We start from the raw sequence: 13,337 nt of genomic DNA, 5'->3' as shown, positions 1-13,337 counted from the left end.
GGCCTGCTGTGTTCATCCAGCTCTACATCTTGTTATCTCTTATTTTTGAGAAGAGGGGTCTTGTGGCACAGTGGTAGTGTCCCAGCCTCTGAGCCAGGAGACCTGGGTTCAAATCCTACTTACTCCAAAGTTGAGTCATACTATCTCTGAACAGTTAGATTAGAAAGATTAGATTAGATTAGAAAATATCTGTATAAGGTGACTTGGCTTAGGTTTTGTCAAGAGTAAGAACTAAAGTTTCAGAAGGCACGAGCATAACAAGAATGGAATCTACAGTTAGCACACTTGAGATATTAAGATTATTTCCACTGAAGAGAAGGTACAGGATAGTTAGAGGTGGTTAAATTAATTAAATGTTCCAATATACAAACAGGGCGAGACTATTTCCTTGATTTGATCTTATCAACACACCCTTCCTGTACCAAAGCTTGAAACCCTACAAAGAGGAACTAATATTTGTATAAAGTTCAGAAAATCGCTTATAAATTTAATCACTCATCAAGCCAATTTCAGAACTGGCGAACAACACCATGCCCAGTTAGGACAACACAACTACTTTTGTTGCCACATGTCAGACAGAAAGGTTAATACTGCAGCATTTTGTTTTTGTTTCTGATTGCCAGCATCTGCAGTTCTTCCAGCTTTTATTTAGAAAGGATAATAATGTGGTCTATTGCTTACATTGTTTGGGCTCTCACTGTAAAGGATGAAATCTGTGTAATTCAGCATCTGCAATGGAGGATTGTTATACAAGTTTGCAATTTTAATTTAGTATTCCTTTTAACTCCCCACTTCCTTCTTACGCAGTGAATTTGACTGTTTTTGTTGTTACATGTTTTTGACCTGACTATTGAGTGTATGTGTATTTTACAATGCAAGTCAAAAACTGTACATTAGGCTTAGTGTTACAAATGTGTTTGTAGAATGAAATACCAAAGACCATAAAATTGAAATGGACAAAATGTTAGGTGGTTAAAGATGCGAGGAAATCTTGACGGAGACATTGTATCAAGGGTCCACTTGAAGTGGAGAAAGACTCTACACACGAGTTAGTACAAATATGATGGGCCAAATGGCCCCATTGCAGCAGTAAACCTCTAAGTTGCAACACAAAAGAAAGAGACAAGATCAAAAATGAATTATGGATTTTATTATGTGAAATGAGTACTTCTGTGAGAAATAGCAGTGTAATCGACAAGGATTAAAATTGGGGGGGCAAGCAGGCGTAGATTCAGACAAACTAAGGAGTCGATCAGAACTCCAATCAATATTGATTCAGGATTGCCATTCCTCTGGGATTGTCCTACAGCCTCTGAGAGTTTAAGGAAAATCTGCTTGCCCCTCCTGCAAACAATATCCAGGAGGAAAAGCACAATTTATTTTTGGAGAATATAAACAGTGGTTTAAATACTGTTGAGTCATTCCAATGAGGTTGGATCTGGGGATAGGAAAGACTCTTTGATTGGACAGTGGGAGGCAAACAGACAGGCAGGTGATTAAACCTTCAGGAACAGCTCACCATTGATGACCCTAGCACTGAAATTCCAGTTAGTCTTCAATCTTTGGAACTCAAGCCTACAGCATATCATGGCTACATTCCAAATACAACTCCACCACCACCACCATCGTGTGATAGAGGCAAGAACTGCAGTTTGGTTTATGAAGGTGGCTGAAGAAGACAGTGTTTCAAAGGAGTTTAAGATGCTTCTCCACTGGATAAATTTGCAAAAGCAGCATCAAACACTGCTGAGGCTGATAGTGGTTTGGAGGTGGGCCTGGAGGAGTGTTAAGACTGTCCAATTAGCCCAGATAGTGTCAGGTTCTGCAGCAAGGTTATTGCCAACGCATCCCAGCATAGCAGAATTGTACAGCACAGGAGGAGGCCATTCAGCCCTAACCAAATACCAACATTTTGAATGATCCAATTAGTCCCATTCACCTTTTTTCCATACAGCTGCTGTTTTCTTCCCCTTCCCTCCTCTCCAATCAAATACCTACATTCAAAAAAACTTCTCTCTCCCCTTAAAATTTCTCCTTTTGACTCAAAGCTGACTCCTTACTGGGCTCTGATCCACAGGATGCTCCAAGTCCTCACTGTTAAAGGCATTTGTTCACAATGCACCAGAGTGTAGATACATTAACTGTGACGTGCAGCGCTGCTGAAATTAGCATGTGTCATTGATGTAGGGGTCATTGGCAAGGCCAGTATTTATTGCCAACCCCCAATGCCCTTGAACCCAGTGGTTTTGCTGGGCCATTTCAGAGGACAGTTAGGAGTCAGCAGTATTGCTATGGGTCTGGAGTCACATGTAGGCTAGAACAAGTAAGGATAGCAGATTTCGTAAAGGACATTGGTGAAACAGATTGATTTTTTTTTTTACAAGAGACGAGAGACTCATGGTGAGCAAGACTCAGACTAGTTTTCAATTCCAGATTTTTAAAAATGAATTGAACTGATATTCTACCAGCTGTCATGGTTGGATTTGAACCTGGGTCCTCAGAGTATTTGCACAAATCTCTGGATCGCTAGTCCAGTGCGGCATTACTGGCCCATTGTCTCAATAATACTCACAATAACGTAACAGTTTCAGAACCTTGGGGGCAAGGGTGATAGGGCAGGTTATAGAGCATAATCTGGAGCACTGTGACAGAATGAAGGAAGATAGGTAAACATTAAATTCAATAGAACAAAGTGGATCACTATGGTTGGAAATACAAAAAAAGAGGCCATTCATTTCTTGGAATCTAAGAAATTAAACGGGGCAGAGTAAGACAAGTACATCAAACATTTAACGCAATTGATCTGCACGTGGGAGAGAGTAGAGCAGGCAGCAAGATGATCGAAGAATTTAGCAGGAATTTGACTGTGGAAAACATATGGAACTCTGCCACACGAGTGACTGAAGGAGATAAGGGATCCTGTAAAGGGAAGGTTTGACATGCGTAGGTGAGAGAAGGGAAGAGAGCAAGGGGTAAGTGACTCATGCCAATATAAACACCACATGTATCTGTCTGCTAGGGAGGTGAAACTCACTGACAGTAAGCGGTCCCCAATTATTTGGCAAGAGAGAGAGAGAGAGGGAGGGAGGGAGAGAGAGAGAAAAAAAGGGTTGGACAGATGAACAGACAGTCAATTCTCCATTGCAGACACTCAATTGAGCTTCGAGCAGAGATGTAGAATCACCAGGACAACAGAATGGCCTGCTCCATAAACAGCACCTCTACCAGAGGGGATTCAGATCATTTAATGTCTCATGCAAGAGACAACTCCTCCGAGAGTGCACTGGGTCATTGACCTACATTGTGAGAAATATCACAGCCATCTCATTCAGAAACAAACACTGAGCCAAGGTTCAGTGATTTTAATACACACACAGGATGGTGACTACGTATTGGAAGTTGACTGGTTGTTATTTCCCTTCCCTTCTCTCTAACCCAGTGGAATGACATGATCAAATCCACTCTCCCCTGGCACAGAACCGAACTGATCTGCTCCACCTGCCAAAAGCAGCACACCCCCATTAAACCTTTAAATAAAAGCGGATGGGGACAGTTAACAACTTTACAACACTGAAGATTGTAATTAAATCAGAGGAAGTCTGAATAACACAAACACGATGTTTCTTTAAAAAAGGTTTTTTAAAAAGTTCAACACAAAACAGTGTTTACAGACAGTTAAAAAAGATAAGATAAAGAGAAAAGCAAGCAGTAAAATTCATTCATTACGTCTGCTTTCTCTCTCTGCACCCCCTTCCATTTCCTTGTCAATGGCTGATCACGAGGATACAGTCACTACAATTTGAAAAGGAAGGAAAATCCAAATACATTCCTCCAAATGGTTCCCAATAAATGTTTACACCTCAGAGTTGGAATATACACATTCACAGTGGCATTAAAAGGGGAAAGAATTTGTACAAAGTTCTGGCACACCAGTCTAATGTGAGGGCCTCCGCTCCTGTACGGGAAAGTGATTGGTTACCGCTTCAGTTCAGAATTCTGAATTTTTCGCAAAGTGCTCACGTACAGCAACGGACTGATTATCACTCAGGCACCGACATTTTTCACTACCCTAGAATTTTTTTTAAACAAAGTCGCAGCAATATTAGCGGAACTCATAGTAGACACAGATTAACATTGGACACATTGGCTGGTAGGTATGGCTCTGCAAAGTCACCTACACATCATCCAGCAACATTCTATCATAAGGGCGAGGCTTTACATCATGGCATTGAAATAAACAAGGAGCACTCAATGGTCTCCCATTTGCCTTGCTACAGTGCTGAATGTTGGCTCTCACTCGGGTCAGCTACCATCAGCCCTGGGTCTTCATATCCCAGAGGGTGAGCTGTGGGTGCCAGCATACTGTCTGACTGTATCAACAATTCAAGCCAATCCTGCAATGGATGGTTTCACTTCCCACGAAATGGCCAACACAGCCATAAAGGAGCAGAATCTGTGACAGATCCTACCCGTGCCAACACCGAGATCCATTACAGTTAGGCAGAGCTGAGCTTAACTTTGTAGCAAGTGTCAATCTTGAGCCCTTAATGATCAAGATGGCACACTCAGACATCAAACCACTGGGCATTGGGCGCTCGGAGCAAGTGTCTGCCAACTCTCCAGAGGCAGGACTCCAGGGGGATCCTGTAACCCAAAAAGATATGCCAAAGTTTGGTGCGGTTCTGCAGTACTTTGGGAGGTTGTAGACAACTTGGGCTCATTATCCAGGCAAATGTCCACTGCTCAGCTCCATACCCCACCCGCACCCCACCACCCCCCAGCAAAAAAACCCCACAAACATACAACACGTAACTACAAAGGAAGGGAGTTCGATGAAGAGAGTGCAAAGTAAATGAAAAGGCAAAACATGAACAGAACAAAAAACACTTCCCACCGGATCCTAGACTTGACCAGCAGATTCCTGTGGCCTGTAATCCCCACTGCCTCCTCAATGCAGGTGTTCCGATTTCTTCCCAACTCCATCCTCCCCATTAGTTACCCAACCACAGGATGCTGTAGCCTCTCTTGCCACTATTGTCATTTCTCTGCCATGGTGGGTTGGAGAACACATTCCCTGGTAGATTTTTTGTTTCCCACCTCTCTCCACAGAGACTGAGAGCAGGATTGCTACACAAGTTCATTCTGAACGTATACCCTGCAGGGGCACAGTGAAGGTGCCAGTCACTTACTCCGTCAACAGCTTATAATTTGTCTAAAAACCCAAACTAACACGGCATAGAAAACTGAAGGGAGATTAATCAGTCACTGATCAGCTGAGTGGGTACAGAGTGCAAGGATTGGACATGTACACACATTGGTGTGCAGCTCAGTTTACAATGACACTATGATTATCTAAGCACAAATTTCAGTCAGAGAACCTTAGGCACACCATGTAACTAGGCTATTCTACTCTAACAAGGTGCCCTCCATGAGACATTAAACCATGTATTTCCTGCAAGTAACCATGAAGGACTGTTTACTATAATCCCATTTTAACTGCTAGTGATTAGCCACATGGAAATTTCCAGAAAAAACAGGTTCCTATGTAGAATTATGGTACGGTGTACTGAAAGGCAAGTTATTTGCTACAAGCACTGAGAACAGGCACTTCAGTGTCCCTTTCAATCAATACACCCAGCCTGGGACTGCCTTTGGAATCCAAGGAGGCCCATTTGAGAATATCAACCATTACCTGAAAAACTACCTATCAAACTGTGTGAAAATAAATCCGTGATATGCTTTGAAAACAGTCAACATTCAGTCGCTACTCCCACCCCCACCAATCCCATGTAAAGGCCAATGTAGCATCAACTATCTATTCAGAAGCCTGGGACTAAACCGGATACTGTCCTGATCTGGATTAATTCTGGTGCATTTACCGACAAGAGCACTGTGGGCGTCAGAGCCCATTGCTCAAGTAGATCCATACTGTACTCTTTTAGCATTTTTGTAGATTAACTGCCTGGAAACGCCTCGAGGCGATTTACACCTCCCCAGTCCAAATTCCACTGATTCTGCCTTTTCTACCGCTGCTGCTTTGAGAGGAAACACACCCAGAGTGTGATTATAGCTGGACCACTCACCAGCAACTCTAAGGGCACATGGAAGTGTTAATATTTCAGTAGCTCCTCTGGACAGTGCCTGTGCTAATGTAGGCAGGTGAGCACAGCAAATCAATAATACTTCAACTGATCAATACCATGTCACAAAATCAACCCCTGAACAGGCAGTCAATAACAAATATGTTAAACTGTGAATAATTAAGAAGTGCCTAGCTCCACCATAATTTTACTTAGTTAATCTAATCTATGTCAATTCTTAGACCATGATCAAATAAACGTACAAAACATATTTTCAAGGCTTTAGAGATAAGCTATCATCTCTCTGGATTTACATTCCACCTCTGTGACAGATTTGAGAACATTGGACTCGATGAGGATGCACAATGTCTCCTCACTGTCCACATTCTCCTGTGTCTCTCGGGGTGCAGTGTGGAATTGGGATCTACAGACTGATGTCCAATGGGTCTATGCATGGCTTCAGTTCTTTCACAGGATGTTGAACGCACTGGAAAGCGCGTGTTGCCCGTTCCCTAATTGCTCTTGAACTTAATTTTTGGCCTGGCCATTTCAGAGGTCAGTTATTTTTTAAAATGAGGGGGTGTGGGCTTTGCTGGCATTTATTGCCCATTCCTAATTATCTTGGTGAAAGTGGTGGTGAGTTGCCTTCATGTACTGCTACAGCTCAGTTAGTGAAGACAGACAGGAGTTTGACCTAGTGACAGTGAAAGGACTGCAGTATACTTCCAAGTCGGAATGGTGAGGCGCTTTGGGGAAAACTTACAGAAGATAGCGGTATCAGCTACTCTTATCCTTTGAGATGGAAATGATCGTGAGTTTGGAAGGTGCTGTCCGAGGAGCCTTAGTGAAATTCTGCAGTGCGTACCCATGGAGCAGTTGGGACTTGAACTGGGACCTCCTGGCCCAGAGGCAGGAGCACTACAACTGTGTCACAAGACCTTAGCTTAACCTTTAACGCACTAGCAATAAAGGGTAAGAACCCTATTGTTGACATCACTGGACAGGCAAAATATCACAAGGTGCTTTGCAGGAACAGTTTGCAAAGATACTGACCAACATGAAAGAGATATTACGACAACAGAAAAAGTTTGGCCAAAGAAGTAGGTTTTAAAGACTGCCTCAAAAGGAGGGAGGACAAGAAGAAATTTTAGGGAGAGAGTCCAGAAGTCTGGATCCAGGTAGGTAAAGGCACAGCCAAAGATGCAGAGAAGAAAATCAGGTTTGCACAAGAATGCACACTGGCATTCTAACTCTGCAACACAACTGCATTTCACATTCAAATTCACAGCAGTGTAAGCATGAAGTCACAGACAGGAATTAGGGATGCATGAACACATGGTTGGGAATGGGTGGAGAGAATGGAAGCAGAAAGACATACGTAAGGAGAGTGTAAAATGTATCTAAATTAGTATACCCCCATCCTGCATATCTATATAGCGTCTTCCTTAGGCTAATGGGCAGGACATAAAACAGGAGGAAAGCACCAATATTCCCCACACTACCGTGGGGAACACAATGAGTGCCTTCTGCTTCATGTTCAGAGCCAATACCACTTGACCAGGGCTTACCCATTCCAAAGGCCTTCAGAATCAACACAGAGCTTCACTCCTGTTCGTGTTTCATTTAAATCCTGGACCAGGAATCAACAGCCAACTAGACTATCAGGGACAGCTTTACCGTCATGCAATGGCTCTGGGCTTGGATTGTCTCAGATTGCAACATGACTTTTTTGTTTGTTCCTCAGGCAGCTAAAAAACACCCAGTGATAATAACAAGTCCCTGCTTCCCAATGAAAAACTTCACAAAATCTATATCAGATTTATGGTTGTAGAGCATGCCAGTGAAAGCAGCAAATATTGCATGTTTTCCATGAACTCCAAACACTTCAAAATTTAAAAACATTCAGCACCTGGTACGGAGTTGCTGTAATTTTGATTGGTACCACTAAAGGTTGCAGATCATGATTGGACAACTGAATCAATACAATTTTGCTTCGTATTACTTCTGGGTACCTGACTGGATTAATGGGCATTAATAGAATTCAACATTTAAAATCAATGGACTACCAATACCCAACAATCACAAAACATTAATAGGATTGCTATCATTGAATTAGCACAGGGAGCAATATCCAGCATCTGTGGAGAGAGAAACACAGTTACCGTTTCAAGATGAATTTGATTATTCTTCAGAACTGAAGTGTCATAACTGACTCAAAATGTTAATTCTGTTTCTGTCTTCAGAGAAGCTGCCAGATCTGCTGAGTTTCACCAGCACTTTCTGCTTGTATTTCAGATTTCCAGCATCTGCAGTAATTTGCATTCATTACTTGGTGTGGGATGGGTTGGAGATTCTTTGGCTCATGGGAGGATTTGGCTGTGGGCGAGGGATATCAGGTAGCAGCAAGGTAGATTGGAACTCTCGACCCTCCATTATTCCCTAACGGCTCAGAGCACTGCATTCCCAAGGGTTCCTACTGCCACAGAACATCGTGAAGATTATTTGTTTCTGTGGACATTATTGACGCCAATGGCCAAGTAACCAAGGGGAAAGCATTGTGATAAAAATGACTCAAAGCGTCTTGATATTAAAAATGTCTTTTGCCTTGCGTAGATCAGAAACAAGGATTTTTCAGGCAAAGAGGTTGAAAACCTTCAGTCTTCGAGAAGCGGCCTTTGCAGCACTAAATTCTTTCCAATAGTGTGCACAAGAAATTTGATGAGAAAATACTATGTAGTGCACCATAACAACTGAGCTCTTGTTCAGGGCATGTTGAGAATTCAACACTTAGCCCTAATTACTGGTGTATTGCACCTTTCAGTGCAAGAATCATTCCCGACATTATGAAGGTTTTAGATACGGGTGACATTAGGAACTTTCAACAGTAACTCAAATTCCTCCTGCTCCAATTGACACACTAACAACATTTAGAAAAAGATCCTCTGTGTCTCAGTTTGTATGAATAACTGAAATTGTCAACACGACATCCCACCTCACAATGATCGTTGCCTAAATTCGTCCTATTTCAGACAGAATTCCTCTTGCATTCAGCAAAGCAAGAGGAGCCTTGAACAGTACAACTGTTCCTTCCGTCAACCACTACCACAAAACAACAACCCAGCCAAGGCAAGAGGCTTGCCAATGCAGTCAGTGCACGAGGGAACTGATGAGGAAAATAAAAAAATACTGGTGACCAAAACAGCAACACCCAATCACTTTTCCTCAGGCTACATAAATGACCACAGTAACTTCAACTTTGGCTATTGCAATGATTATGTCGGCCGCTAGTTTGTAATATTGTTTATGACCACAAGGCCTGCAGTGAGAATGAGTGGGTGTGTACTATTTTTAAAAAATCACAGCAATGTGGACAGCAATGATTGATCTAACTAGACTTAAAAACCAGGCATTCAAGGCCATTTCCATTTCACACAATCAATTTTCATCTCTCCGTCATCATCTCCAACTCTCCAAAGGCTCTTGTTCTATCAATCTCCTTCAGCTTAGTGCCCATGTCCAGAAGACATACTTCTAAACACTTCTCCAGGCCCAAACCTAATGCTATCCATTCTCAGCCAGGAGAAACAACTGGTGAGAAAGGGAAATGCATTAGCTTGGCCATGAGCTTGCAAGCAAATGTTTCATGTGCAGCTGACAAGATTGTACCGTTTGATGCTCACAACCAAGGCTTGAAGTGACAAATAAGGCTTTTACACCAGTGCTACGTTAGTCAGCGATGCGACCTATACACAGATATGATTAAATTGCACATTTGACATTGTACAATTGTTTTACATTCTAGATGATTGTAACTTTACAGTTGTAAAAGAAATCCTTGTATGAGCTGGCAAGATACAAGAATCTTCCTGCTGCAGTAATCTTTCACTTGTGAGAAATACGACACTGAGGTGACAATAACATTCAAACGATTGCCCTGTTCAACATTTAACCCCCTGGCCAAAATCCCGTCCACGTTGAAAGGCAAGGGGAGCAGGTGATAGAGGAACTTCCCACACAGGCAGCACTTCAGTCAATGAGGGAATGAAATCTGTGCAGACAACCTTTGCTCCTCCCTAACTCTGCAACCACAAGACCCAGAGAACGGGCACCCGGCTCCAAGAGCCCAGTTTGGCAGTGGACAGTTATTTATTGGTCATGCCCTGTCTGCAATGGACGGTGCATTCGAGTGGCACCCTGGCCTGGAGGGTTGATTTGTCATCAACACTGCAAAAACTAGGAGAGCAGGCTCATGCCACCTCCTTTGCACAACTCAGGGACTTGGTGGATTCGATCGTCAGTAGGTCAATGTTTCACAATCAACAAACAGGATGCATCCTAACTTGTTTCATTTTGTATTTTGGACTCTGCATTTTAGAAACTGATAGGGAACCTGTAGCTGATGTCGGGGTGTGCACAAGAGCTCAAGCACCTAAATCCAATGAAACAGTTCAAAGTTCGACTCAAGAATGAATGGCACAATGATAGTGAGGAGCTGCTCCCAGGGATGAATTCCACCTCCCGCCTCAGAATAAAACAGATAATGCTAGGCTCCTGAACACGAAGGGAACTATTTCTTTACAAGTCGTGATACTGCAGTTACATCTGGGCCACTCAAACACAGGTCTTGTTTTGCGAAGTTAAAGAGAATGTGTGGAGGACCAAGGTATCTGTCCCAGATGCAGGCAACAACCTTCAGACTTGTCCTGAACAGGTTGTGGTTGGGATGGAAGGGAGCGGGGAGGGGTCAGTTAATTTTGATGCCTGCTCAGTTAGTGTACCCTTGGGTTTTGGTTTTAATTTATTTTTTTTTCCTTTTAAAAACATTCCCACCCTCCCCAGTCAGTGCAAAAAGACAACCTTGGCAACGTAGAAATCAAATAATGGGTGGGTGCTGAGAGTGTGATCCTGCTTCATGAGGACCAGGCTCTGAAGCCTCATGAACATCAAAGAAACCCACGCTGCCCAGGTCAGTCAGCGAGCAGGTTCATCTTCAAGTTGGGAATCTCATCCAGTTGTAGATTCCCAGCAGTGGTGGTTGGGCCCAGAGTTGAGTCAGGAGCTCCAGCCCATTCTTGCCTGCGACTTTGGAACAGAGAAAAATCCTCTGGATGTTTCGCCAAGGGTCCTGCATTCCCAGCGCACATGTATCTCCCGGTCAAGTAAAGTGACAGCGAAAAGCGCACACTGAAATGAACCTCATCAGGTTCCGTGCACCGAAGGTCCACATTGACCAGGGGATTTTTGCAAACGCTCACCCTCAATGTTTTGGCTGCTTGATGTTAATCCCAGTGTAGCTGCAGGTCTTGGCTGTCTAGAAAGTCAGTAGAAAAGACACTGGGGGTTGCGGAGCTCAAAGGAGCAAGACCCACAGAGGTGCTGCCCATAGTCAGGTCCAGCCACTCCATGTTGTCCAAGTTAGTGTCAGTGAGGTCCAGAGCCAGACTGGTGCTGTCTGCAGTGAAGTGCATATCCGAAGTGTCCATGGGTGAATGAGGATGCTCGAGAATACTGGAGCTGCTCAGCATTTGGTTGTGTAGGTCATCGATGAGGGAGAGGGGTTCCGTCCCATCATTATCCACCGATAACAGCGGCACACCGGTGGTGCTCACAAGGAAGTCCTCGAGCTGGCTCTCGCGATCGATGGACTGACTTTCGTTGATGGGTTCCAGCAGCAACTGAGGTGACGGTAGCTGTGCTTTTACCACTGGGGGTGGAGAGACAGCAAGCGTGGGCGAAACGTTCTGTGGAGACGGCGTGTTTAAAGATGTGGAGACGTCCTTGGCATTGAGTGAAATTTCTGTCAAACAAAGACAATCAATCAATCACTTTTCGGTCCCTTACATGGTGATTTGGATGGGTCAGTCTCAGTCAGCCAACACATTGATTTTCCCCAAGGACTCAGAGGGCAGGGGTTCAGGCAGCTGTGGTACAACCGATTTTGGGCACTGTAGGTCTCAAGCTAAAACCACACCACTGCTCATGATTCACTGGCAAACAGCCAGAAAGGATCAGAGCTGGCCATGAGTGGCACAATGGCACTCACCATCTGGGCTCATACTAGCAGCATTTTTACGTAAATATAGCAGCAGAAATTTGGAGAACATTTATTCTTGGATGGGCAAGCAGCTATGTAGGATGGGGAGCACAGCAATCTGGGAAATAATGACTAACTGTTAAAACTAGCAACTCAAGCTAGTCAGGCCAAAAGGAGCACAAGCCCAGGAATTGGGGCTTTCATTCTAGAGGAATAGAATAGGAAGTAATGGCCAATTTATACAGAAATTTGTTTAGGCCACACTTGACATGAGCCAGAGAGCTTCAAAAGGACGGCACTCATAACACTGCTGCCTCATTGGCGTAAACTTCCCAAGAATCTCAAACTTACTGAAGGGACTGGTAGAACTTTCAACCCACAAGGGGCCAAGAGCGTAAACTATAACAAATAGCATTTATACAGCTTCTTTCTCACAGTAAAATAGCCCAAGATCCTTCCTCGGACACATTCTCGGAGTCTGTCAGAACATAGAAGGGTGGGGGATAAGAAGTCGGGTCAAAGAGGTACATTTTAAAGAATGCTTTAAAAAGGAACTGCAGTCAGGAGATGGACAGATTTAGAGTTTGAATTCCCGAACGGGGAGCCGAGGTTAAACTAGCTCAATGATCGGGTGTGGGGAGGGTCAGTGACTTGACCATTCCACAAGTGTCCCCTCAACTATCTGAGGCACCATGAAAAGACAGCTATGTGGGATCACACAGGCAACAATCACAAACAGCTCAGCTTTAAAAGGTTTTAGCAAAGCAAAAATAGACAGCATGAGCTTACCTCCACTTTCAATGAGGATGTCAAACAAATCATCCATTTGTTGGCTTCTGGAGTTTTCCTGAGGACAGTAAAAAAACAGTATCACCGGGTACAAACCAAGAACAAAAAGAGCCAAAGGAGGTGAAATGTGAGAACTCCCAAGCCAGAAGCCACAGGGGTCATGGTGTTCAGTAGCCACTTGCCCAGTGTCAACAAATGAGTCCCCAACCCAGTCACCCAGTGAGAGCCATGAGCCTGAAACACTGATGGGACTAAGCTGCCAGTGCGGAAAAAGCACCTGTCCTGTTTCAAGTTGGGATTCAGAGAGGCCTATGAGTAATTAGATATGATGTAAGATAACAAGGTGTGGAGCTGGATGAACACAGCAGGCCAAGCAGCATCAGAGGAGCAGGAAAGCTGACTTTTCGGGTCTGGACCCTTCTTCATTTTCTGAA

The 13,337-nt window shown here is 43.7% G+C and overlaps 1 long non-coding RNA gene across 1 annotated transcript; it reads right to left on the bottom strand.

Moving 5' to 3' along the window:
• Positions 1 to 1,130: 1,130 nt before the first annotated feature.
• LOC125487194 lies at positions 1,131 to 13,294 on the bottom strand. The gene is made up of 2 exons (XR_007265717.1): positions 12,904 to 13,294; positions 1,131 to 11,877 (listed from the first exon to the last, which is right to left on the bottom strand). It is a non-coding gene; the product is annotated as an uncharacterized LOC125487194 (long non-coding RNA).
• Between the last annotated feature and the right edge of the window lie 43 nt (positions 13,295 to 13,337).

Source organism: Rhincodon typus, chromosome 37, assembly GCF_021869965.1.
Source record: "Rhincodon typus isolate 14 chromosome 37, sRhiTyp1.1, whole genome shotgun sequence".
Lineage (NCBI taxonomy): Eukaryota > Metazoa > Chordata > Chondrichthyes > Orectolobiformes > Rhincodontidae > Rhincodon > Rhincodon typus.
This window is presented reverse-complemented; position numbering and strand designations above follow the sequence as displayed.